We start from the raw sequence: 27,556 nt of genomic DNA, 5'->3' as shown, positions 1-27,556 counted from the left end.
CATATATGCATGGCCACTTGGTGTATTGTCCTCCGTCTTCCTCCCCACGGCCCCCTCTTCCTCCCTCACATGTTGGTGAGGTCGGTGCCGAAGCCCTCTTGTATGGAGGTCGCCTCACTTGAACTGCTCTCCTCCTCAGCCCTTGCTTCTTCCTCCCCGCCACTATTTCCCTGGTCTCTCCTCTTTTCACTCAAGTCCCTTTGTTTCCTATTTTTGTTCCAACTTTCACATATGGGAGAAACACACGTGACCCCTGATTTCCTGAGAATGGCTGATCTCACTGCGCACAATATTTTCTAGTTCCATCCATTTTCCTGCAAATGACATAATTTTGTTCTGCTTTATGGCTGAGTAAAATTCCATTGTGTGTATAGACCACAATTGTTGCCTATTTGTATGCTGACAGACACCTAGGTGGGTTCTATAATTCGGCTGTTGTGAATTATGCTATAAGCCTGGTGCCAACCCAAATTCTGTCTATAAAGTCAGTTCCTGCTCCCATGTGACATTACATATTCTGGGGGGACAAGACAGATGTGTAACTCTTTGGGGGCTATTACTCTGCCTGTTGCAACAAGTAATATTGGACTTTCTTGTTTCTAAAAGTGTTCCAACATAATGTTATATCCAAAAGTATAGCAAAGCTTGGAAAATAAAGCATATCTTCGTTCAAGGCCCCTTGGGGACACTGAGCAGGACCTGTATTCCGTCATGCAGAAGGTCCCCTTACACATCCCTTCTCAGCGTTCCTCATAGCAACGGTCTCACCTTCTTCCTTTCTCTTCAGTCTCCGTTTCTCCCCTACACCAGCTCCTTCCAGCACTATTTCTCTTCCTGAGCACCACCCATGCCCTTTTGCATCTACAGGATCCCGTACCACCCTGCTAAGTCTGTTCATTTTGCTTCTCCAGACCCAGTCTCCTGACTTCTATTCGCACTGTGCTCAGGAAGGCCAGCCATCACTCTCTTCCTGCCTGAATTGGGCATGTGGATTGAGTTGTGTTGGGTAAGCTAAACATGGAATTTGGTTTAATGGATACAGAGTCGGGTAGTGTGAAGCCTGGGTAGGGTTGGGGGGCTGGAAAGCCCTGAAGGTGAAGTATCCATTCCCCCACTCCTGTTGTGCCATGTCCTCCTCCCCAAAGATTAACGTCTACCTGTTAGCCCAATCTCCAGCTACAGTTTTCCCTCCAGGTTCTGATGATCATTACCTCCCCCTGACCCTCTGAGATCTCTAGGGGCTTCATGACTTCTCTCTTGCTAGCTCTGGGGGCTTTGCCAGCCCTAGATGGTTTTCTTAAATTTTACCCGCACCTTTGTAAAGCATCCCTTCTTGAATCCTGCACCTTGCATTTGCTGTAGGGACTCTGTGAGGAAGGGGCCTTAGAAATAAAAGAAAGAAACAAACGACAACAACAAAAAACCTTCTGACTCGGATCCCTGCATGGTGGTGGGAACAGACCAATTTGCACTACGGTGTGTCTGTAACGGTTTAGATTTAGAATGCCACCCCGGCCCTCCTGGAAACAAGGTAGTAATGTTGGACACAGCCTTGGTTGCTAAGGACGGTCTCTGGGCGTGTGGACTTGGGGATTCTACACGATTCTCTCGCCCCAGCCTCTATGATGTGAGGGGCACAGCCCTCAAACTTCCCTCTCTTTGCTTCCCACCAAATGCACTGAGAGCCACAGACCCGGCCTCATATGGACTGAAAGCTGAAATCTCCAAAATCTGAGCAAATAAATCTTCCTTTCTCTAAATTATGTGGTCATTTGTTTTGGATTATAGCAGTGGAAATGACCAAGACAGTGTCCAAGCATCGCTGTCCATGCAGGGTGAGCCTGTTCTCATCACAGAACGACCACAGGAAGGAGAAAGGAAGGTTGTTGGGAGCACTGAGAATTGCATGGAAACAATTTTCTAGACTGGGCTCTCCGTGGGTTCTAGAGAGTTTGTCCTTTGTCCTCTAAGGTATCGCGAAGACTCTTCAAGACAACTTCAGCACTATTTTTGCAAAAGGCTCCACAAAATAGATGCATTTCAAACATCTACCACTTTTCAATCTTCCCCATTTGGTGCGTGGGGAAGGTCCATCTGATTCTCACCCTACCTATCTGTGCCACTGAACACACCAAACCTCTGTGTGGAGCGATAAAAAGGAACGAAGCACTGGTACTTTTAACCACATGGATGAACCCTGTGAATATTAGGCTAAGTGAAGGAAGCCAGAGACAAAAGATAAATTTCATATGAATCCATTTATTTGAAACGCCCATAGAGATCCATAGAGAGAGAGAATAGATTAGCTGTTGGCAGGAGCTGGGGGAGCGGGAGGGAGAGCCACTATTAATAACAATAGGACATCTCTAGGGGATAATGTAATGTTCCAAAGTGCACTGTGATGATAGTTGTACAACTCTGTGAATACACGAAAAGTCATTGCATCTTATGCTCTAAGTGGTGAGTTGAGCTGGGCATGGTGGTGCACACCTGGAATACCAGTACTTGGGAGGCTGAGACAGGAGAATCTCAAATTCCGGGCCAGCCTCAGGAATTTGGCAAGGCCCTCGGCAACTTAGTGAGACCTTGTTTCCAAACAAAAAATAAAATAGAGCTGGGAGAGTAGCTCAGAGGTAGGATTCCCCTGGGTTCCATCTCCAGTATCATAAAAAAAATAAATGAGTGAATTGTATCATGTGTGAATTATATCTCACTAAAACTGTCACATACACATACACACACACACATACACACACACACACACACACACACACACACACACACACAAAGTAAGAAATGACACTTCTGGTTAGGGGGAAAAGAAATGGGTGGTAAATGAATGATAAAAATGGAAATAAAAATAATTAGAGAAATCAGACTTTTATTTTTAAGAAAAAAGGGGAAATTTTTTCTTGTAAATTCAGAATTTTTGACTCAAGTCTTAAAAAGAGTGTTATCTCTAAAGTATGTTCTGGAAATGGCAGAAGTCAGCAGGAGAGAGGGGTTAAAAAAAAAAAAAAAGCCAGGATCAATGCTGCAAAAGTGGAAAATGGACTCAAGGGCAGAGTTAACAACAGCATCAAACACACAGCAGGCAACAGTCGGGAAACCAGGAAGCCGGGCGGAAGCCACGGCAGGCAGGACAGAGAAACAGGAAAATCGTTTTGAAATAAAAACTTAGTTGGATAAGGGGACCCACCTTCTTTCTCCTGCCTCTTCTCCCCGCCACGCCCCTGCCTACCCACTCCTTCCCCTCGTCTCTGCCTCTGTCGGGCTCCCTGCCCACCTCCCATGCTCCCCGTCCCCTGGAGGGTCTCTATTTCAGCTTTGTCCATGACACTCTCAAGCAGGGCTTTTCTGCTACCCTTCCTGGATGGCCTCCCTGCCTCCATTGCTCAGAACATTGCAGCCCCAGGGACATACCCAGTGGCTAGCAGTGGCCCTGGGACTGGCATGGGCCACTGAGCAGCTGTGCCTGCTCGTGGACCTTGCCAGAGGCCAGGAAGCCAGTTGGGGGTTCTTCATGTAAGGAGCCAGGAAGAAGCCACGGAGCTGCGGAAGGCCTTCCGTGCAGACAACGGAGAGGCTTGTAAGTGCAGAGCTGGCTGCAGCGGCTCCTTCAGCTTCCTCCCCGCCACACAGCCGGCCAGGGCCCTGGACCACGAGGCCGGAAGTTCTGAGCTCCTTTATTTAGCTTTGACATGTGGCCTGGGCAAAGCCTTTAAACCCGCTTCCTGTTCAACACGCACACAGCAACTCCTGCTTCTGGGTGGCCCAGGGTCTCAGACACTGTTGGGATCCCATCTCACAGTTTTCAGACCTCAACAGGGAACCTTGGGCTAGGCCAGGAGTGGACCCTGTCTCAGCCCCTAGCCCAGTCCTGATCAGCCTAGGGTAACTATCAAGGTGATCCTTTGATAGTACCTTAAAAATGCCTGAAAAGGCTACAAGAGGTAACAGTTTTGTCTACTCAGACTTTTTTGGAGAAGGAATTTTATTTATTATTATTATTGCTATTATTATAATACTACTATGATTATTACTATTTTGGTAGTGGGGATTAAATGCAAGTGTATTCTACCCCCAAGTTCTACCCCTCCCCCAGCCCTTTTTATTTTTTGTTTTGAAACAGGGTCTCACTAGGTTGCTGAGGCTGATCTTGAACCTGCGATCCTCCTGTTTCAGCCTCCCAAGTACAGAGATTACAGGTAGGTGCCACCAGCAAAAAAGGAATTTTAAGTCTTGTAAATTGACTACTTAAAAAGAAAACTGTGGCATGAAGCAATGTGCCTTCATCCTATGAAGATGCTCAGGGGCCCAAGGGTGGGGAAGGGTCTGAACACTTCATGTTCTCTCTGGTGCAGGGTGGAAAGCCACCCGAGCAGAATGAAGCGCTCAGTGTGGAGAGTGGGCGGACCTCGCGCAGACCCGTGCATGGCAAATCATTTGGGCACGAAAAGTGACCTGGCTTGTAAATATGATTTACCTTGCCCAAAGTGTGCAGCAAGAAATCACGCTTCTAAGGAACCTTGGACGTGGAAATGAGAAATTCAAACCTTGTGTGGGTACAACTATTACCCACCTCACCCCTACTCTACTCACTTTCCACCAAGTTCCAGCAAAGATTCCAAGGACGTCTACAAAAGGCATGATCGTGGGAATCCTTTACTGCGTGATTATATCACCGGAGAGCATTCATTAGTCAACTATGTGCTAGTAACTATATAAAGAGAATTGTCAGTCTCCTCCTCTCTTCTTTATATCTCTCTCTCTCTCTCTCTCTCTCTCTCTCTCTCTCTCTCTCTCTACCTTACCACATAAGGAAGACAGGACTCACCTGGACAAACAGGTTCAGGACTCGGTGACAGCAGATAGAAACGACATGACTGGACACAGAAGCATTTAGCTGGTGGGCGTTGTGCATCTGAGGTGGAAGCCAGGAGAGCACACACCTGTGTGAGCAGCTGCTAGGTTTCTGGGGATGCTCAGGTTCAATTGCAGAGACACCCAGGCCTCTTAGATGATAGCAAGCCAATGCCCTGGCAGGTGGAAGATCTGCCTGGGATGAGGTTGCAGGCAGGAGGGAGGCGGTTTGGGGGTAACAGCTGGGCTCGAGTCTGGATACAGGGAGGCTGAGAGCACGTGGCCTGGGTGCAATGTGCAGAGGACAGTGAAGCAGAGGTGGCTCTCCCCAAAGACAAACAAGGGGACCAGACAGAAGGGGCTGAGGCTGGCAGTCCCACCCGCACCTTCTGCCCCAAGGGTGTGCTCCAGCCTCTGCAGTGCTCAGAGACCCAGAAGACCTGGCAGACTTGTGAGTAGTGGGAGTGGGTGAGCAGAGGAGCCAGGAAAGAGTAGAATACAGGGCGTGAGGGCTGACAAAGAACAGGAGCCCAGGACCACTGGAGGTGGAGATGTGCGGAGACCTATCCACTCTGGAGGAGGAGGAAGAGGCCTCAGAAAAGCCCCAAGTATTCCCAGAGATGAATGGAAAACACAGGAGGGGATCCTCAGGGGCTCTGGAGTTTCTGCTGACAGCTGCCTTTTGCTTAGAATCGGGCCTCTCATGGGGATTTGCAAGTTGTTAAACCTGATTCAGCCCTCATCCAGCCTCCAAACTAAGAGAGAGCCCATCGTTGGAATGCTCCAGGCTCTGCAGGCACATGTTTCATCACACTAAGCCTCAGTATGATGTATGGCTGCAATGCACCAATAAAGGTACATTAAAATAAATAAATGGCATTACAAAAAAATGACAACCCTGTTCAGGTTTGTAAGAGAAGCCCGGGTGTGGGTACTGTGAGGTTGGCTGTGAGGCCTGGTAAAAGGAGGTTAAGGACAACGGACTCCAGGAATGACAGGAAGAGAGCTTCCAACTGCATCCCCTGCCCCAGCCCCATAATTCACCTGCTCGGGCCAGCTGTCAAGCCAACCAAAGGAGGAACAGAATACCTGGCTGCTCTGCTCGCCTCCCTCTACCTCCCTAGTCTGTCGGTGGGGGCTCCTGACTCTCGTGGACTCTCTCTTCCAGCCAGTTGCCTCCTCCCAGGTTTTATTCCAGAATAAAATCTGTTCCTGCTGTCGAGCTGTGCCTCCTTGGACCCTATATTTTCTAACCCCGAGGCTAGCTAGCTACTGCCCCGAGAATTGGAGACCAGGCATACAGATATTTGCAACTCACCCTTGCAGAAACCCACAAACAGAAGGCAGAAAACCCAAACTGCGATGGACACATTGCTGGGCTCTGTATGGACCAGACTAGGACTCATAGCTCCAGGGCACTGTCCACAGGGGAGACCCCACACTTTCGTGAGTTTTACTTTCTGGACATTGACCAGGTTCTCACCAAGAATATTGGGAAAACATCCCTTGGTTCTTGTATTCTAGCATGAGGAGGGGAAGAGAGATCGTGTTGAAATCGACCAGAGCATCCTGTTCTTTATAAGATTTGCTCTCAGGAGAAGCTATTTAACCGCAGCCCCTCTAGGTGACCTGTCCCCTGCTAAGGCAGCAGGAATGGCCCACATTGAAAAATACTTTTGAAGGTCAAAAGCCAGGGGCACAAGGTCACCAGAAGAGAGCCCTAATCACAGGACTATATAGCGTTTTCTCTTCCCACACATCTTATTCCCACAGAACTAAAGGCCAAATCACCAGTCTCGTATCTCCACCTTTCTTTTTTTTCTTTTTCCCTTCCTTTTCTTTTCTTCTTTTTCAGTACTGAATATTGAACCCAGAGGTGTTCTATATCCAAGCTACATCCCCAACCCTTTTTTATTTTGAAACAGGGTCTTGATAAGTTGCCAAGGCTGACCTCGAATCTATGATCCTCCTGTCTCAGTCTCCCAAGTACTGAGATTACAAGCATGAGCCTGACTTCACATCCATCTTTCAACCAGAGATCATAAAGCACACAAGGAAACAACACGTGTGCGCGCACAGGGCCTGGGGAGACCAGACGAGCATCTCCCACAGTCAGCTGTGGGAGCGACTTGGGGATTATCTGACCAGGAATTAAAACACAAAGAACAAACAAAACCCACCAATGGTTAATATCCCAAGGGCTATAATTGAAAAATTAGACATATGCAAGAACAAATAGGCAATGTAAGGAGAGAGATGGAAATTTTAAGAAAGAATCCAAAAGAAAAGCTTGAAATAAAAAATACTGTGAAAGAAATAAAAAATGCCTCTGATGGGACACAGCTGAAGAACAAAGCTCAGAGTTTGAGGTTATGATAATGGAAATTTCCAAAACTAAAAAGGCTGGAAAAGTCATCCCATTTTCTGGCTAATGACTGCAGGCTTTCTGAATCATTTTAGATCCACGGCAGGACCCCCAAGTCCACTGCAGTTGAGACACCATACACAGCACATCATATCTAAATCAAATATGTCCTGCCTATGGAGGCAGACCACTAGGTAAGGGCTCCTTGGCCTCACTTAATTCTACTCTTGGTAAGTAGCCCAGGGAAGAGGACCCTCAGAGTCACTGTGCCTAGTGGGAGAGGCTGGTCCTCTATCTAAGCATGGTCCCTCAACCCCCTCAAATAACACACATATTTTGTTCACTGGGCATGCACATACTCATCTTTAAAAATCTAAGGCGATCTTAATGATAAATAAAGATAGAAAGGGTATGATATTTTCAAATTCTTCTATTGGTGCATTGTAGGCGTACATCTTAATGGAGTACAAGATGGTGGAGGCACACATGCACACATCACCCAGTTAGCCGTCCCCCAGTTCCCACCCCCTCCCTCCCCCTCCCTCCTTCTCATGTTTGGTGATTGACGTTGATGTGTTTGTGAGCATACATCATGTACATTAGGGAATTTCCTTCTTCCTCCTCCCATCCCCTCAGTTAGGCGCCTTATTTGCTCATCTGTAGTTCTCCTTCTTCGTCTAGAGTTCCTCCTATGACCCATTTTCTCCCTAGCTTCCACATATTAAGAGAGCATCGGATTTCTTATTTTATATGACTGACTAATCTCACTTAGCATAATGTTCTCCGGTGAAATGGTATGTTTTTAAAGTCAACATAGATTTTGAGGATGTAACAGGCAATTCACAGAAGAGGGAATCCAGTAGCTGATGGGGTTACTCAATCACACTTATTCTTATGGGAATTCAAATGATATGAGAGAGGTACTATGTTTTTGCAAAACAGACTGGAAAAATTCTAGATTGTTCTAGAAAGGTGAAGAAATAGTTTCTCTCCCATACCCCGGTGATACATTGGCATCTGTTTGTTTGGTTTGTTTGTTTGTTTCTTGGATGGCGACTTGGTAGTATCTATGCCTTTCAACCAGCAATTTACCACCAGGTGTCTGTCACGGTTTCCCATCTGTTTTAGCAAATTACTCAGATGTGTGCAGAAAGGAGCAAGGAATGTTTATTACCACAACATTTCGAACAGGAAAAAAAATGGAACAACTTCTTCGTGATAGCCATCACTAAGAAGACTGGTTAGATTCTGGCAGCACCCGTGGAATATAATCTCACAGTAAAAAAAAAAAATGAAGATTTGTATGGAAGATCATATATATGATCTTATGGAAAGACCTCAAAGACACATTGTTAACTGAAAGCTACAAGTTACAAGACATTACAAAAAGCACTGTATTAAACATGTAAATGCATGTACAAAACATGCATTTCTTTATGTCAGTGTGGTCATATAAATACATATAAGAAGAAGAAATACATAGGAGAAAAGTTGGACAGGTTTATATCAGACCAAGAAGAGTAACTACCTCAGGGTAAGGAAGTGGGCTGGCGATTAGAAGATTGTCTCAGTCCCTTAGTGCTGCTAAAACAAAACACCACAGACTAGGTCATTTATAGACAATAGAAATATATTTCTTGCAATTTTGGAGGCTGGGAAGCCCAAAACCAAGATGCTAGCTGGAATGTTGTCTGTTGAGGGGCTGGTCTCTATGTCTAAGATGGTAACCTGAACACTATTCTCCAAAGGGAACAATCCCCATGTCCTCACATGGCAAAGAGATAGAAAGGGGCAAACACTCCCTCACTCAGGCTCTTTAATAAGGGTCCTAATCCCACCCATGAAGCTACCCTCATGGCTTAATCACCACCTAAAGCATTCTCCCCCCCCCCCTCTCTCTCTTTCTCTCTCTCTCTCTCTCTCAGGGGATTGAACCCAGGGCCATTCTACCTCTGAGCTACACCACCAACCCAATTTTATTTATTTATTTATTTATTTATTTATTTATTTATTTATTTATTTTTGCGGGACTGGGGATGGAACCCAGGTGCATTTGACCTCCGAGCTACACCCCTGCCTTATTTTTTATTCTTTATTTTAAAAACGGGTCTCACTGAGTTGCAGAGGGCCTCACTAAGTAGCTGAGGCTGTCCACGAACCGCAATCCTCCAGGTCTCAGCCTCCCGAATGCTGGGATTACAAGCGTGCGCCGCCATGCCCAGCTACTTTTTATTTTTGAAACAGGGTCTTATTAAGTTGCAGAGAGCCTCACTAAATTGCTGCGGCTGACTGCACACCTGGAATCTCCCCAAGTACCAGGAATACCAGCATGCGGCACCACACCCACTCTCTTATCTCTGAATGTTATCAAACTGGCTACTAAGTAAATCTGGGGGCACATATTCAGACCAGAGCAAGAATTAAAGGGGATTACTGTCTTTATCTGCAGTCGCTTTTTTTTTTTGTTTTGTTTTGTTTACAATGAGACTGTATTCATGTGTTCCCTGTGCAATTAAAAATGAATTTTAAAGAATAGGATAAAAAAGAGTCAGATATGGTAGCACATGCCTGTAATCCCAGGATTTGGGAGGCTGAGACAGGATCACAGGTTCAAGACCAGCCTCAGCAAATTATCAAGACTGTTTCAAAATAAAAAATGAAAAGGCTGGGATGTAGCTCAGAGGTAGAATGCCTATGGGTTCAATCACCTGCACCAAAAACAATAAATAAGTAAACAATAAGGCAAAGCATGAGTGAGCGCCTCAACCTCAGAGAACGACTGGCATAAAATCATAAAATATTAACCACATAAACTTATGTTTTCTTTTGGGAGGAACAGAATAGCATTTTATCATCTCTGTCCTGCTAACAGGAGTTCAAAGATTATATTCACAGGTGCACTGCACATTCCTTCATTATTACATAAAGAATGGCGACTTCCTACGGGGTGACAGTCAAGGATCAAGTGTGCTGAAAATGGCATTGCATCTTGACACTATCGAAATTATAATGAGAAAATACGATCGGATATTAAACCCCAGGTCTCATCATAGCCATCGTAAAAATATTTTCTGTGTATATAATGTGCCTACTGTGACCCACCATTTGTAGGCTCTTGATAGATCAAATAAAACCTAATTAAAATTCCATTCTTTCAGTTGTTGAATCTAGTTCTTAAAGCACAGATAAACACACACATGCACACATGTATATATAGTAATATGTTATATATTTCTGTATATTTGAAGGTTTCTATAATAAAAAAAAATTGGAAACAATTCTGTTGCTTCTTTTAAAATCTCAGACTACCCTTTATGATCACATTGTCCTGACTTCATTAGCTGGAAGCTCACAAATTCCGGGCAAACTCCCCATGATCCCACTGTGCAGTCGGGTCTATAGAGAGAAGCCACGGGACTCTTCCTTAACAAGCTTCCGTCACGCCACGCCTCTGCCGTGTCTCCGCGTGACTCACCACAGAAAGCCAGGACTCCTCTGCCCGCTCTCCTGGATCTCAGAACCCGGCCCTCCCTGCTGTTTCACTTCGATTCTCCATGACCCCGAGGCCGGCCTCCGCCCAACATTCTACTTCCTTCTCTGAATCCCTGCTACGGGGGACCATACCAGGAATCTCTTCCCTGTGGCCTTCACTTGTCTAAATTTGACTCGTTCATGCTCCATCCTTAATCAGGCTCCTTCGTCCACTCTCTGTCACACACACACACACACACACACACACACACACACACACACACACCAACAGTTCTCTCTCTGCTACTTAAGAATCAAGCACCAACGGAAAGCTGTTGATGTGATGCTTCTGAATGCACACAGAGGTAAATTCACCAAAAACATGCAGACACGTCATGCATTCACTCAATATATATTTACTGAGCATCTACCATGTCCCAGTCACTGTTCTGGGTATGCCTTAATCCCCGCGCTTGGGAGGCAGAGACAGGAGGATCGCGCAGGTTCAAAGCCAGCCACACTGGCTTAGGAGACCCTGTTTCCAAATAAAAAGTATAAAAATAGGTCTGGGAGTGTAGCCCAGAGGTAGAAGGGCTTCCAGGAACCCCAGAACCACAAAAAAGGGGGCTGAGGGTATACCTCAGAGGTAAAATGCCCCTAGGTTTACTCCTCAGTTCCAAAAAACAGAAACAAAAACAAGTTAATAGAACAAATGATTCTTTATAGAATGCACATTTTAGTGTTGGTGGCAGAAAATAGAACTCATATATGAATAAGAATATTATGTTGTATATGTTTCTGTGTAAAGAAGAAATAGAAAGGTTAGAAATGGATCCAGGAAGCTGGGCGTGGGGGCGCATGCTTGTAATCCCAGCATTTGGGAGGCTGAGACAGGAGGATCGTGGTTACTAAGCTACTACTTAGTAAGGCCCTTTACAACTCAGTGAGACCCTGTTTCAAAATAAAGAATAATAAAAAAAAAAATAGGGCTGAGGATGTAAGTCAGAGGTAGAATGCCCTTGGGATCCATACCCAGTAATGAAAGAAAAAATGGATCCAGAGTGCGAGGCAGGAAACGTTGAGAGAGTGGGGTGATTGCAATCTCTTTTTGGTACTGGGGATGGCACCCAGCTCTTTATGTATTTGTGTTTTTTTTCAAACAGCATCCCATATCCCCCTGTCTCAGCCTCCCAGGTATAGGCTTACAGGCATGCGCCACCACGCCTGGGGATTGCAGTATTAAATAGCATGGTCTGGGAGGTCTCATCATTGTCAAGGTGACATTTGGAAAGACCTGAAGACTGAGAGGAGATTGCAAGGGAGTTGGCCATAAAGCCATCTGGGGGAACAACATTCCAGACAGCCAGGCAGGGAAACCTCCCTGGGAAGAGCCCTGTGAGTCTTCCAGGCTCTCTTGTGCATATCTCAGGGTGGACCAGAGCAGCAGCGAGATTCCTGGCTGCCTGGCTGCCTGCCTTCTTTCTTCCTGCGATTCCTCTTCTCGGTGGACCTGGCTTTCCAGCTGCAAGGTCCTGTGCGTTGTACAGGAGAAATGTCCAGTAGATACCACTGGCGTGGGTGATAGGCTACACAGCTGTGCTGCTGTTCCTTGCGGATCTCAAGGGAGACTCTCAAGTCACCTTTGCTGAGGCTGGGGTAGAGCTCAGTGGGCAAGCTGAGGGCCCGGGGCCATCCCAGCCACATCTTTGTTAACCAACTGGTGGCCTAGGTAGTCATCCCAGCCACATCTTTGTTAACCAACTGGTGGCCTAGGTAGCCAGCGTTTTCAGTACCATGCTGGAGTCTCTTCTTCCACCATTAATACTGTGTCCTCTGAAAAATTGTAATCAGAGCTTGGTACATTAGAGGGGAAGGGGAAGATCTCCATTTCCAACCTTGGGTGGAATCTGAACAAGTCCAGTGTGTGGGAGAATGGGCGGCCAGAGGCAGAAGAGGCTGGGAGAGGCCATGCTGCAGGGGGCCGTGGGGGCCTCTGGGGGCCAGCCCCGCCTCATCCTACCCCCCCATGACACTGAAGGACAATTGGCTTAATATGGAGTCTCCGTAAGGTGAAAGCAATGGGGCCCGCCAAAAAGCTACGATCTGTACATTGCAGCTTAAGGACACAACCTATAAATCATGTCTATCGCTACATGGAAGTCATTATAGAAAGCAGGCGATGGAGAAGAGTGAAGAGATAAAACTCAGGATTTCATCTGCCCCAGTTCTTAGTCATTTTCAGCCAACAAGGTACACGCTCGAGACAAGCAAAATTATCCAACCAGGAACAACTTGTCACCTTAATTCAATGGAATTTTATCTTAGCCATGGGGGAGAAACAGTGATTTTTCTAACTGGGGGAAAATGCCTTTTTCTTCAGGATGTGTGTGTGTGTGTGTGTGTGTGTGTGTGTGTGTGTGTTTCTATGGATTGCATTCTACTTCTGAGCTCTACCCCCAGAGCCCCCCATTTTTGGAACAGGGTCTTGCTAGGTTGCTGAGGCTGGCCTCCATCCTACGATCCTCCTGCCTCAGCCTCTTAAGTACTGGGATTAAGGGCATGTACCACCAGGCCTGGCTAAGATTTATTTTCTTGACAGAGACAGGCTGGCAGGTGGCTTATTTCTTCACTTTACCCTGACTGTGTTGCTGTATTCCACAGAACAGAGTCCGCTCTGCAGAATACCACAAGCACGAAGAACCGCTCCCTCAGACACCATCCATCCATGCACACACTGCTCTGACCCTACCGTGGTAGACAGAACAGGCAACGTGCCCGCCTTCAGGAGGCCTCTGGTCTGGGGAAGGACGCAGGCATTGAATGAGTGCTTTCACACAGAAACATTTAAATGGCAGTTCTGGTAAGTATAAAAAAGAAGTTTAGAGAGAGTAGTCTTGGGTGCGGACTGCAGTGAAACCAGGTTTTCTATTTTTTTCTTTTTTTTCTTTTTTTTCTTATGGTACTAGGGATTGAACCCAGGGGAGTTCCACCTCTGAGCTACACCCTCAGCTCTTTTTATTTTTTCATTTTAAAATGGTCTCAGCAGCTGGGCGTGGTGGTGCATGTTTAGAATCCCAGTACTTGGGGGGCTGAGACAGAAGGATCGCAGTTCAAAGCCAGCTTCTGTGATTTAGTGAGGTTCTCACTGAAGGATGATGTTAAGTTAGGTCTTGAAGACCGAATCGGATTGTGTTACTTGGAAAGGAGTAGAGGCGCTTCAAATGTAAGGAACGCCACTAGCAAAGGCACAGAGACAGACGCGGAGGATACTCAGTGACGACTTCAGCTTGACTTGGGAGATGTGAAGGAGGAAAAGAACATGAAGTGAGCCTGGCAGGGGAGGTGGGCAGATCACAGGAGCACGCGGCGTTCACGCAGGAGAGGGGAGAGGGGAGAAGGCACAAGCCGAGATGCTGGCACTGAGCAGGAGAGGCGAGCAGAGACGCAGCCCCAGTGCAGGGGAAATCAGCAAAGAAATGAAAACCAAAGAAAGAACAAAAAACATAAACGAGAGAATAGGAGGACTGCGTCCACCTTTCGCCTGCAATCTTAGAAGCTCTAGTTTGTATCTCTGCTGTGGGAGAGATGGGATTTTAATCAGGGTGGCAAAGAGGAAGCCACAAGACCCAAGTCACCAGGGAGAAGAGTCACACAAAGCCACCAGCCAGACAAGGGGTCTGCAAACTACGGCCGCCCAGCTGCGTCTGTTCTGCCTGCCACCTGCTTTTGTGCCACACATGAGCTCAGAATACTTTTGACACTTCAACATGATTTATTCTACATGACTTATGTTTTTTAAAAAAGTTAAAAGAAGAGCACTATTTTATGCCACGTGAAAATGATTTGAAATTCAAATTTCAAGGCCCATAAATAGTCTGGTTGGGTCCCAGTCACCCTCAGCCATTGGCATATTATCTGTGATGAATTGAATTCATATTACAGGGCCGAGTTAAATCTCTGTGAGAGGCTGTGTGTTCATAAAGTCCCAAAAGGTTTTGAGTGGTGTGGTGCTGGGAATCGAACGTTCCCATTCCTTGTTATGCATGCTAGGTGAGTATTCTACCATGGAGCTAGCTATTTTCCAGCCCTAAAATCTTTTTTTTTTAATTTGGTGCACTGTAATTTACATCATATTGAGGTACAGAGTGTTATAAAAATACATGCATGGGTCACACACACACACACACACACACACACCTCATGTGTCTTTGAGATTGGAATTGGTAAGTTTGTATACATTCATAGCATTCTTTCTTTCTTTCTTTCTTTCTTTCTTTCTTTTTTTTTTTTTTTGCGGGTCTGGGGATGGAACCCAGGGGCATTCTACCTCCAAGCTACACCCCCTGCCCTATATTTTATTCTTTATTTTGAAACCGGGTCTCACTGAGTTGCAGAGGGCCTCACTAAGTAGCTGAGGCTGTCTGCAAACCGCGATCCTCCAGGTCTCAGCCTCCCGAATGCTGGGATTACAAGCGTGCGCCACCACGCCCGGCTCATTACATTCTTTATGACTTCACTTTCCCCTTTCTTCCCTAATCCCCCTCAGTCACTCCCCTGGAGTCTCTGCTCACCTATCTCATACTGCCCTCATTTCTGAGTATCTCTATAGCTTCCACGTATAAGAGACAACAGACATCTACTTGTTTGATGAGACTGGCTACACTCATTTAGTATAATATTCTCAAGCTCCATCTGTTTTTCTACAAATGGTGTGATCTTATTCTTCTTTATGGCTGAGTAAAATTCCACTGTGTGTGTGTGTGTGTGTGTGTGTGTGTGTGTGTGTGTGTGTGTGTTGTGATCCATTAGCACCTAGCCCAGCCCTAAAATATAAAATGTTTACTCTCTGGTCTTTTCCAGAAAAGTGTGGCCACTTTGGAAGAGTGCGTGGAAGGAAGCAGGTGGGCATGTCAGAGATCAGGCAAAGCGCAGCCGGAGAGCCGTGGAGAGCCAGCCCTTCCCCCTCCATCCGGGCTGAGATCACTGGGGAGGGCGCCCAGTGTCTGGACAGCCAGCAGCCCCACGCGCACAGAGGGTGCCGTTCAGAGGCCCAGCGGGAGCAACTAACAAGTTATGGAGAGCGTTCCCACGTTATATAGGGCCCTGTTTCAATTTTCGTTATTGTCATTGTTTTATTTTATGACTGTGTGCTTTCCTGTTAACTTTTGAAAATGTTCCTTTCAATCCGCTCTGCCACTTGGAACTTGACCTTCCTCCCCAGTCCTAGGCACTGGCCATCGGGTCACAGTGACATTTTCCTACGGCGCTGGCTCATTCTTTTGCTCCTGGACGTGCAGAACCATGGATGGAATGGCACAGCCTGTGTTCTCTAAGGAGGGGAGGGATTCCCACCAGAGGTGCCCTGAAACAAAGGAAACGAATAGCTCCAAGACCACATCATATAATCTGGACCTGGTACAGGACAGATGGGGCTCTGAATTGTTTGACTCTATCAGCAGAACAGAGGAAGGAAATATTTTAAAAAGAGATTGTTATTTTCCCCAGTTCTTATTATGAAACCTTCCTGAAATGAACTTTAAATGCCACGGCCCCTTTCATGGGGATGAATGAGATTCAGAGCACCGTGGGGAAGTGGCTCCTTTGAGGGAAGTGTGGGGCAGAGGCTGGGCTGAATGGTGGATCCCTGCGGGCCTGTGGCTGGGTGAAGAATCAGGCTCCGAAGCACAGCTGTGTGTTAAGAAGGAACTGGTGCCTTTAAAAAGCTATGAGCCCCATAAAAACATTAATTAAGGGGTCCTTTTTCAGATTCAAAGACATCAGTCATAATGAATAAAAAGCCCTCTGCATTCTTTGCCTTCAACAAGAAAATGATTGGCAACCAGTTATTGTATCCAGAAGAAAAAAAATGCCCTGGAAGTTATGAAAAATCTCGAGACAAAACCAGGCAAGAATGCTCCATCATGCTAAGCCTTCTATGCAGAATTTTCTAAAGGAAGTTATCTGTATCATTCAGCCCCAAACCCTACTGAGCAATAGAAAAAAATATATTTTTTTAATCTATTGAGTCAAGATGAGGTGGACAGGAGCCACATTCGTTCACTCGTCTCCCTTGACGAGTGCCCTCCCACACGCACTGCACATCGCCCTCCCACACGCACTGCACGTGCTGGGATTCCTCACGATATTCTGACTACCGTATCCAATTGCATACCAGGCATTGCCATCCAGACTCCATTACCTTCTTTACCCTGTTTCCCGTCTTTGCCTTCTCTGGAAACGACACCAATATCCATCTACTTGTTGAGACAGAACTTGGGCTTCATCTCCAGCTCTTCCCTTTCTCTCCACTCCTGAATCCAAATGGCCAGTATTTTTAGAAAGTAGGTCTCCCAGTGATCTTCCACATCTAACGATGTCCCTCTATAGTCATTGCTACTATCCTAATCTTGGTGACTCTCGTCTCCAGTTTGGACTAATGCAAATGTCTCCTACGTGGTCCTGTTTCTTCTGTTCTCACGACCCAACCCCCAGATTATTCTCTACAGAGTCGGTAAGCCCACAGCGTCACTTGCTTAAGCTCCGCCAGCGACTCCCCGCAGCACTTGTATAAAAATTCAAGCTTCTTTCCATAGACTCCAAATCCTGCATGAACTAGTCTGGCTATTTCTTTAGCTCATTCCCCATTCTGTCAGTGTTCCAGCAACATCATGGTCTACAGTCTTGAAACATTCTTATTCCTTCCTACTCCTAAGCCTTTGTGTTTTCAGTTCCCTGGGCCTATAAAACTCTCCCACCCCTCCCCAGCTTCACAGCCCGCCATTTTGGACCCATAGCATACTCATAATATTCTTTTCCTTTTCATTATCTGAGCTAACTGTCCATATTGGGGCTGAAACATGGCCCTTAAGTAGCACCCTTCTTTGTCTAAGTTCTAAGCCCCTCAAGAAATTAGACAAAGAAGTGAAGCATGTGGAAGCCAAAATATCACTTGACAAAATTCATATAGGAGAATGTGCATGTATTACCTGCAAGCAAGTGTCCTCCTAATGCTAACCCGAGGTCCAAAGAGACCCCAGGCCCAGGCTTCACTGCACCGAGGCACACTCCCCGCGGAGGGTCTAAAGCTCCGTGTGGCCCCGGGCACCCTGGGCTTTCCTGTATTCACTGGCTCCGCTCTGTAATTATCTGTTTATGTGCCTGTTTTCCTCATGCGTCTGTAAACATCCCAAGGGCAGACACCAGGTAGAATAAAGAGTGAAGGGGAGAAATACCGTGGGAACCATTGCTGGGCAGAGCTTTGAGGTGTTTTATTACCGCACTCTGCAGAAGGATGACACGCATTGGGAATGGAACCCCAGCTACCGCAGGACTCTAAACAACATGAGAGCAGCCCAAGGTTCCCAGCAGGGATGCGCACACACGGAAGACCAGTACTGGAGAGCTCTGGCCCTCTCCAGCCTTGGCTAGAGGGTATAAAAGCAAGGGAAGGTCTGCCCTCCTTACAATAAAGTCGCAGGGCGTTGGGTGAATCCTTTTTAAACACTCTAAAGACAGAAAAAAATATGTCAGACACAGACAGGGCAGGACATCAGGGTTAGATGGTTCAATCCAGGCCACAGTCGCTCTGGCTTTCTGGTGACAGAATGAGCCCTCAGACATTAAATCTGATCTTGTTCTAAAACCAGCACAGCTGTATTTGAAGTGTATCTCTTCCAAGGAGATTTAAGCAGCCCCCATATAATATACATGTGCCACTAATCTCTATGCAGGCATTTCTGAGAAAGTGGTATAATCACCGCTTCTAATCCACAATCTGTCTAACTCTGTGCCGTCTCACACTAGCATTTGCATTCTTGCAAAGGGTAATATTTAGGCCTGAAATACTGCATTGAACAAGAAGATTGTACTTACATGCAGGACAGGGACTCCACCTGGGGGAGTCTGACCCACTGAGATTGTGGTCAGCAGGAAACAGCTATTGATATGTGGGTCACACAACCCAAAAGGAACTAGCACTATTCCCGGGACAGAGAAAACCATACTTGTGCTCTGACCCCCCTATTTCAAAGGGATCCTGGGGGCCAAGAGACCAATCAGGGAGGTTGTACCGTTCATTGCTACTGAGAAAGCCCAAAGACTCCTGCAGAGATGATCCTAGATGTAGAGGAATATACACAGCTCTATGTAGGTAAATTTGCATACTAAATCCTTAAAGAACCACCACCATGTTCCACACGCATCTTCTAATTACAGCATCCTTTACCAGCATCTTCCTTTTAAAGAAACTTTGGTTTACACTGACCTTCAATTTGATGTAACTGTTCAGTGGAGAAGGAAGGAATGCCCGGGGGGACTCACCAGAGTCCATGCCATTTATAAGAAGAACCCTACCCCTAAAACAATATTGAAATGGTACATCTGTTTCTCCCCCCCACACACACACACACCAACTAGCAGGAGTGTGAATGCCACCCTCCTGGCACAGGCTGTGTTGTACACAGTAGGCATTTCAGTAGGTGTTTGTTTGGTAAATGAAGGAGCAGATGGCAACGTACAGAAAGGCAGAAATGACATCCACCTCCGGAACAGGCATGTGAGCTTCAGCTTCCCGCAACTGTGACTTTCCCGCTGCCTGAAGTGCCCCTGCCTGTCTCGGTGGGTGGGCCCCTCCAAAAATGTAGGCAGGAACTTGAAAGGCAGGAAATGGGGCTTGAGATCCATGGGCCAAGGAGGGAGGCCACGTGGAATCCCAGGGCCCTAAAGTCCCTGTTATGGTTTAGATATAGAACGTACCCTGAAGGAGCTTATGTATTGATGTTCAGCGTTGATGTCATGAGGGTGTGATGTCACCTGTGGATTAATCCTTTGGGTGGTAACCTAGGCGGGTGGGGGTATGGCTGGAGGAGGGTTGGTCTTGGGTACTGTATTTCTGTCCTTGATCCCCTTGCATAATCTCTTTCTTCTGGGCACAGTGATGTGAGAGCAGCTCTTTCTCTCCCCCCTCCTGCCTCCATGCCCTGAGTGCCTAACATGGATGGAACCCCCGAAATCTCTAGAACTGTGAGCACATAAATATTCCTTCTTCTAAGTTGTCTTGTCAGATCTTGGGGGTGACAGCAGTGGGCATGCTGACTGAAACAGACCCCTTGCTCCAGAATGGGGGTTTCCTGGTAAGTCCTCCTTCACATGCATTCATTGAGTGAGGATCCAGAAGCTGCCTCAGTTTCTAGAACCCTCCTCTGGAAGACCATCACCTCTGTGCCTCCCAGAATGACAAAGCCATGGGGAATGGGAGCAGCTTGCTTCCTCCCGCACTGTTTGGAACAAGAAGAAAACAAGTTTACCTTTTAGATTTCTGGCCTGCTTGGTCACTGAGAGAAATGCTTCCCTGTTGGCCACCACCTCCATGGCCAGCCGTGGAGGACTGTGGGAGGGCTGGGCCCAGAGATCCTGGGGCGGCCCTGCCCTGGCCACTGGCCAAACAGCTTCCAAGCAGGACCTGCAGGTCAGGACTCCTTTGCTTTGCCTATTCGTAAGTGCTCAGGATCCAACCAAGGGCCTTGGACATACTAGACAAGTGCTTTACCACTGAGCTCCACTCTCAGCCAGTTAATCACAAATCTAAGGGCAAAAACCAATTAAATTGAAGACAGAAGAGAAATCGAGAAAATCTAATGTTTTACAAAGCTTCATTGTTTTCACCTTTATTATCCAGATTTGCAATCTGTGTAGACTTAGTTGTTGTGCATGGTTTGGGTTAAAGAATGTTTGATCCATGAACTCAGCACTCTGATAAGATAATCAGATTGCCAAAGCTCTCCGGTGTCACCTTATAGGTGACCTCATACGTGTGAAGCTGTTTCTCTACTCTTGTTGTTGTTGTTCTTGGTGGTTTATTTTTACATTTTTGCACCCATGTCACAGTGTCTTAATTGCTTTTAGTTTTCTTCTTTTGATGCATTATGATGGTACTTGGTAGTGAAGTTTAGAGTGGCGCGTTTATATTGGAACCCCTGAAATCTCCAGAACTGCGAGCATATGAATCTTCCTTCTTCTAAGTTGTCTTCCTCAGATTTTTATGCACATAGCATTATTTGGTCTGTTTTCCTTCCTTGCGCCTCTCCTTGCCCTCCCCATCCTCTTTCACTGTTCTACAGATCTTTCTTCTATTTTTATGAGGTCCCATTTTTTTCCTTTTTCCTCTCTCTAGCTTTTACTCCTTTACCTGAAGCCACATTAAAGTTGGGCTCTAACTGCTTCCTTTTGGAGGCGAGAGAAGGTTGAGCCAGCTACCTCACTCCTGCAAACCCTAACCAATCTATGAGTCACTGCGTCTCCATTACCAAGTCCTTCAGGTCGTTGGAGCTCTGGATGCCCGCAGGTCCTGAGAGAATCTTGAAGGAAAACTTCAGAGATTGGGTCACAGGTAGAGAAGCCTCCTGCTTGGGGCCTGTGCTTCTGGGCCCAGCCCACCTGAAAGCTTCAAGACAGTGAGGACTTGTTTACCAGGGCTATTTTTAAAGTGCTCTGGGGAAGTGGTTTCTGAGCACTCTATAGGATGGGCTGTGAACAGAAGCTGTTTTATTTGTTCTGGGCTGGAAACAAAAGGGCAGCTGGACCTGTTCTCTCTGTCTCCGTGGCATTCACCAGCACCTCAAACTACAACAAGTGCCTTTGCCAGTTGGACTGGTTGAGGAAACGGATGGCTTCCCCTGCAGCTGGGATGACTGCCAGGACGGGTTTCTGGGGACTGTCCCTGGATATCTTGGTCTGACTTCTAATGCACTTGATTTGTTAGGCAGTCCCAGTCCAAGTAAAATAAAAGCATCCAAGGAAAAGAATCGAAGGAAAGGACAGGAGAGCGTGTAGAGGATGCAAGGCAAGTCGGCATTCACGTTCCAGGCGCGCCTTGTTCTAAAAGATGCCCACGCCACGTCTCCATTTATAGCACTTGAGTTGTTTGTGATACAGGCAATATACTCACTGCAGAATGAAGTCTTTCTTTTACCCAAAACAAAACAAAACAAAAACCCATCAGATGTTTCCTTTTGGTCTCTTCTCTAGTGATTTTTAAAATGTGACTAAATTGTCAGAAACCTGATTTGCATACTACTTACTGGGACCCCTGGATGGTATAAAACAGGCTATTCCTGGATCCTGAAACTAGCCGCCCAAGCTTGGAAAACACCAAATGCTTTTGTAATTCTAGATAATAATAAGGGCTCGTTTGACGTGAAAGAACATGAAATATAAACACCAGCCCATCAAAGGACTTCAAACATCTTAAAAAGGAAAGAAAACAATGCATTCCAGGAGCCAAACATGATAACAAACGGAGCTTGATCAGGCAGCCTCCAAGCGCCGGTGGTGACCGTCCTCCTCCTCCTCCTCTTCTGCAGTGGAACAACTTGGAGAGACCGGGGCTGGCCAAGACATCAGTGACAGATTGTGGCCAGCTCCTCTGAGACCTCTGTGAGCAGCACCCGTGTTCTTGCAGGTGGACAGAGCCACCAGTGAAGGGAATGTGCTCCAACTGGAACTTCAGACATCAGGAGGAGTTGGAGTATCGAGAGGGTGGCGGGGTGGGAGGAATGCAGCCGAGTAGCCCTGACATCACAAAGGAGATGCCACCAGTGTGGCCACACGTGAGGGATAGACCAGTTGTCCAGGAGAAACCATTGCTCAATGCCAAGGATCCTCTTAACCTCGTGTGTGTGTGTGTGTGTGTGTGTGTGTGTGTGTGTTACTGGGGATTGAACCCAGAGGCATTCTACCTCCAGGCTACACCCCCAGACTATTTAATTTTATTTTGAAGCTAGGTTTTTTGAACTAAGTTGATGAGAGTCTCACTTCCTGCTGAGGCTGGTCTTGAACCTGCAATCCTCCTGTCTCAGCCTCTTGAGTACTGAAATTAACAGGCGTGCCCATCAGGCCGGCTTCCCTCCGTGATTTAACCAGGGGCCAGGAGTGAGCTGGGCACTGTTGGCTTTTCTGATACAGCCTCAGTAATGCTCTAGGTTGGGGGCCAGGGACTTTTGACTCCCAGAAGAGAAGACCTCCCTCCAAAGAGGGTCCACACATGGGTCTGGGGGTCCACACATGGGTCTGAGGGTCCACGCATGGGTTTGAGAGAACTATCTACAAGTAGAAAATGGCTTTGGCAGAAGTCAGGACCCACACATATCTCTCTTCCTTGTCTCCCTGGGAGAAATGCAGGTCTTGTGGGCTTGTGTCATTGAAACCCATACGAGGTCTTGTTTACCAGTGACCTCATCTTTCTCATTGCCCAGAGAACCAGTTCCACCTGCCCGCCAGCCACAGCCTGCTGGAGTTGGACTGGATGGTAGGCCTGGGATTGGCCTCAGCGAGCCAAATTCCTGGGCAGAAATGCCTCCTGGTGCGACTGCACCGACTCAGAAGTATTTCCTGTTGGGTGAAGAAACAGAGGGGAAAGAACAAGATCTTCTGTGTTCTGCCAGAAATAGACGGGCTGAGACTCCCAATTGTAGGAACAGTCTTTTCTTCCAAGTCCTCCTCCGGCGTTGCTCACCAAGTTGTTGCTGAAGTTGTGAGCCTCAGGCCGGGCGTGGCGGCGCACGCTTGTAATCCCAGCATTCTGGAGGCAGAGACCGGAGGACTGCAGTTCTCAGACAGCCTCAGCTACTTAGTGAGGCCCTCCGCAACTCAGCAAGACCCTGTTTCAAAAAAATAAAGTTGTGAGTCTCACCGGCCAGTACTCTGGAGCCTGAACCACACTGTAGGATTGGTCCCGCCTGAAGGCCAGGGGTCAGCCATTTGTCATTAAGAAGCCCTTGCTGGTGGGGGTGGGGGGATACATAGCTTCCTGGCCACAGGGGCAGCTAAGAGCTGTCAGCAGCCAGCGCAGCTTGTTCAAGATCTGGGGAACCAGCCACGTCCATTACAGCAGGAAGCATGGCAGCATATTGGAGTTTACTTCTGGTCTTACAGTTAGTTGTTTTTTCCCCACACAGGCATCTTTATCTAACATCTATATAGGCATTTCTCCTCCTCTTCCTCCTCCTCCTCCTCCTCTTTCTTCTTTCTCTTCCCTTCACCTCCTCCTCCTTCCTCCCTCCTTCTCCTCTTCCTCTTCCTCCTCCTCGCCCTTCTTCTTCTTCTTCTTCTTCTTCTTCTTCTTCTTCTTCTTCTTCTTCTTCTTCTTCTTCTTCTTCTTCTTCTTCTTCTTCTTCTTCTTCTTCTTCTTTTCTCTCTGTTGTCCAAAGCTCTGTTTTTCTGTCTTCGAGAACTGGTTGGCTTCTCCTCGACTCCCTTCGCTCCTTACCCGATGGCTGTCAGGTCTCTCCTTCTGAGCACCAATTTGGGGAAGGATTTTGCAGTTGAAGCCCCATTTCTGTAGCTGGTGAGCTGGCAGGGAGGGCCGGGAGCGATGCTGCTGGGGGTTTGCATAGCCTCCTCAGTGAGAGCTGCATCCTGCGGTCCCCTTGGAGATTTGAGGAGACGCCCTGTTCCAGATTTTTCTCTGCTTCGTTAAGTATGTGCTCACTATAGTATGAATGTGTCAGGTCTTGCAGTCATTCCTCTGAATTTTGTGGGGCTCTGTAAAAGGGCTAAAATTCTGAAAGCCAGGGACAAAGAGCTTTAACCTCATGGGATTTCCTGTCAACATTGTCCAGGCTGTCTCTTTCTTTCCAAACTAGAGGGCTGGTGAGAGTTTTCAGAATTTTTTTTTTTTTTGTGTGTGTGTGTGTGTACTGGGGATGGAACCCAAGGGCATTCTACCTCTGAGCTACACCCCAGCCCTATTTCTTATTTTTTATTTTAAAACAGGGTCTCACTGGGTTGCAAAGGCCTCACTAAGTAGCTGAGGCTGTCCGCGAACCACGATCCTCCTGTCTCAGCCTCCCGAATGCTGGGATTACAAAGATGCACTACCATGCCTGGAAGTTCTCAGAATTTTATTGACTTAACTTTCCTTTTATATAGCCCCTGATGTCAGGAGGGTTCTGAAAGTGGACCCTGTTTCTTTCCTCAGTGACCATTTTTCAGCATTGATAGCATGGGGCTATACTCTTTTTTTATGTTTTTGTTTTGTATTTTTTGTTGTTTGAGAATTTTGTTCGTCTTTTTGTTTTGTTTTGGTACTAGAGAGTGAACCCAGGACTGTCCTATCTCTGAGCTACACTCCCACCCCTTTTTATGTCTTATTTTGAAACGCAGTCTCAGCAGGTTGACAAGAACCTCTCCAAGTCGCAGAGGCTGACCGGAACCTGCACTCTCCCTGTCTCAGCCTCCCAAGTCCTGGGATTACAGGTGCGCACCACTGCACCTGGCTCCTTTCCCTGCTTGAGCTCTGACAGTGAGAAGTTTTTACAGCACATGACCAGGTTTGTTGATTTCATTTGGTTTTGGGGGGTGAGGGCTTGTGGCCTGGCTTTATTTAGTCCTGAGAAGACGCAGGCCGTGAGGTTTGAAGGCCTGCTCCACCCACAGGGTGTGGGCGGCACAGCCCGGGTGGCAGCGGCATTGCGCCATGATTCTGAAAGAATGAACCAGTGTCCTCCACACAAGGCCTCAGCCGGCCTTGCTTCCCCACCTGGAGAGGGGCTCGGTCTCAGGCTCTGCCAGAGCCAGAGGAAACACGCAGACATCTGAGAAAAAGCAGCGCTTTCATGTCCTGTAGAGGACTCCGCCCTCGACGCTGCGACACTGGGCTCTCAGCACGCTCAGCGTACGGCGAGGACTTTGCTGACGGTCCCCATGGCGTGGCCTTTAAAGGATCCTCGTCCAGATTCCCCTCTCAGTCCTCTTTTATTTATTTATTTTCTTTTTCTTTCCAGTGCTGGGGATTGAATCCAGGATCTCGCATGTGCTAGGCAAACGCTCTAATACTGAGCTACATCCTAGCCTTTCTTCATTTTGAAACAGTCTCGCTACGTTGCCCAGGCTGGCCTTGAACTTGTGATCCTCCTGCCTCAGCCTCCTGAGTAGCTGGGATTACAGCTGTGCACCACCACACCTGGCTCCTGCCATTACCTTCTTCACAAGCTCAAGAGTGTCTCTCCAAAGAAGATCTTTACCCAGGGCGCTAATTACCATCTTGGTACTTAGGGCTGGGGATACGAAAAGTGTCACGAATCCATGGCAGGACACGTCTAGCAGGTCAGGCCAGAGTGGCCCCTCTGTAGGCAGGACCCTGATGACCAAGGTTGTCAGCACAGGCCGGGGGGTCCTTCTGCCCTCCCGGCCAGAGAGCTGTCATCCAGTCGGGGCTGGAAAGGGAGAGGGAGGGGCAGTTTTTATGGTAGATCCAGCTGCCAACTTTTGCACAATCTTTTAAAATCATTATTTCAGAATTCTGCTTCCTGTAAGATGCCGCAAAGCACAGCCCGTACCCGTTCTGACCCGGGCTGCCCGCCTTCCCAGGAGGGCTGCTGGTTTCCTCGATGCCACTGGGCGGGTTCCAGCCTCCTGGGCACCAGGCTCCCCGGCTCCCCCTCTTGGAACATCATCACAGATTCCCAGTGGGCGACGGGAGCCAGAGAAGCCAAGGATTTGCCGAATGGAGCCAAGTTCTGCCGTACCCTTGGAGCAGGGGGGCGGCTGGCAAGGAGGGAGCCACTTCTTGGCAACCCCTGCGAGTCTGCCAGGGATGGGCGGCTTCCCCACCTGACTCATGGCTGCAGATGCTGCATAGCAACAGCAACTCCTCCACCTGGCGGCTCCAGGAAGCCGTCTGGCTCTGCACCTGTGGTGTGCAGGGCCGGAGCGGGGACTGTGCAGGAGGGAGCCTGGGGTGGGGTAGCTGCACACCCCGGCAGGGGGAGGGGCAAGGGCCTGCCACAGTGTTTTGTCACCCATGTCTAGTGTAAACAATAGCTGGCCAGGGTGGTACACACCTGTAATCCCAGTACTTGAGAGGTTGAAACAGCAGGGTCACGGGTTGGAAGCTAAGCCCCAGCAATTTAGTGAGGCCCTTAGCAACGTAGCCAGACCCTATTTCAAAATGAAACTAAACGCTGGGTGTGGTGGCATAGACCTGTTATTCTAGGACATGGGGAACTGAGACAGGAGGACTGCAGATTCAAGGCCAGCCTCAGCAACTCAGTGAGACCTTTTTTAAAAATACAAAATAAGAGCAGGGTGTGGTGGTGTACGCTTGTAGTCCCAGTACTTGGGAGGCTGAGACAGGAGGATCCCAGGTTCCAGGCCAGCCTCAGCTTCCCTCCACAACTCAGTGAGACCTGTTTCAAAATAAAGAATTAAAAAATGGGGCTGGGGGTGTAGCTCAGAGGTAGAATGCCCCTGGGTTGAATCCCCAGTACCCCGTCACCCATACACAAAATAACAAAAAAAAAATGAAAACCTATATATTCACTGTTCTAATCCCAGAGCCCAGGACTGTGCCTGGCATGTAGTAGGCAACACAATAACTATTTGTTGGATAACTTACTGAATGCATGAGACACGTTGGTGTGCCCGGTAGGTTGCGTGGCTCTCGGCCCTTGCTACACAGTACAGTCGACTGGGCCATTTTTCTATTAACATGTGTTAATTATACAAATGAATAATTTTTACTGTGACATTGCCATACAAGCATATAGCACACACTGGTCATGTCCATCCTCCCTTTTATGGGGAATTTTAAAAAGCACCAATTTCAAAATAAAATTTTAAAAACTGCAAAAAATAAACCACAACAATCTCCAGCTGGGTATGGTGACACATGCCTGTAATCCTAGGACTTGGGAAGATTACAGGTTCGTGGACAGCTGCAGCAATTTAGCAAAACCTTGTTTAAAAAAAAAAAAATAGGGCTGGGCTATAGCTCACTCGTGAGGTCTATTAGAATGTATCCTAACCCACTATGACTGGTTGACTCTTTGGTTTTGTTTTTACAGCACTAGAGATTGAATC

This window comes from Muscardinus avellanarius (genome assembly GCF_963383645.1).
Source record: "Muscardinus avellanarius genome assembly, chromosome: 20".
Taxonomy (NCBI): domain Eukaryota; kingdom Metazoa; phylum Chordata; class Mammalia; order Rodentia; family Gliridae; genus Muscardinus; species Muscardinus avellanarius.
Note: the sequence above shows the minus strand (reverse complement) of the source record.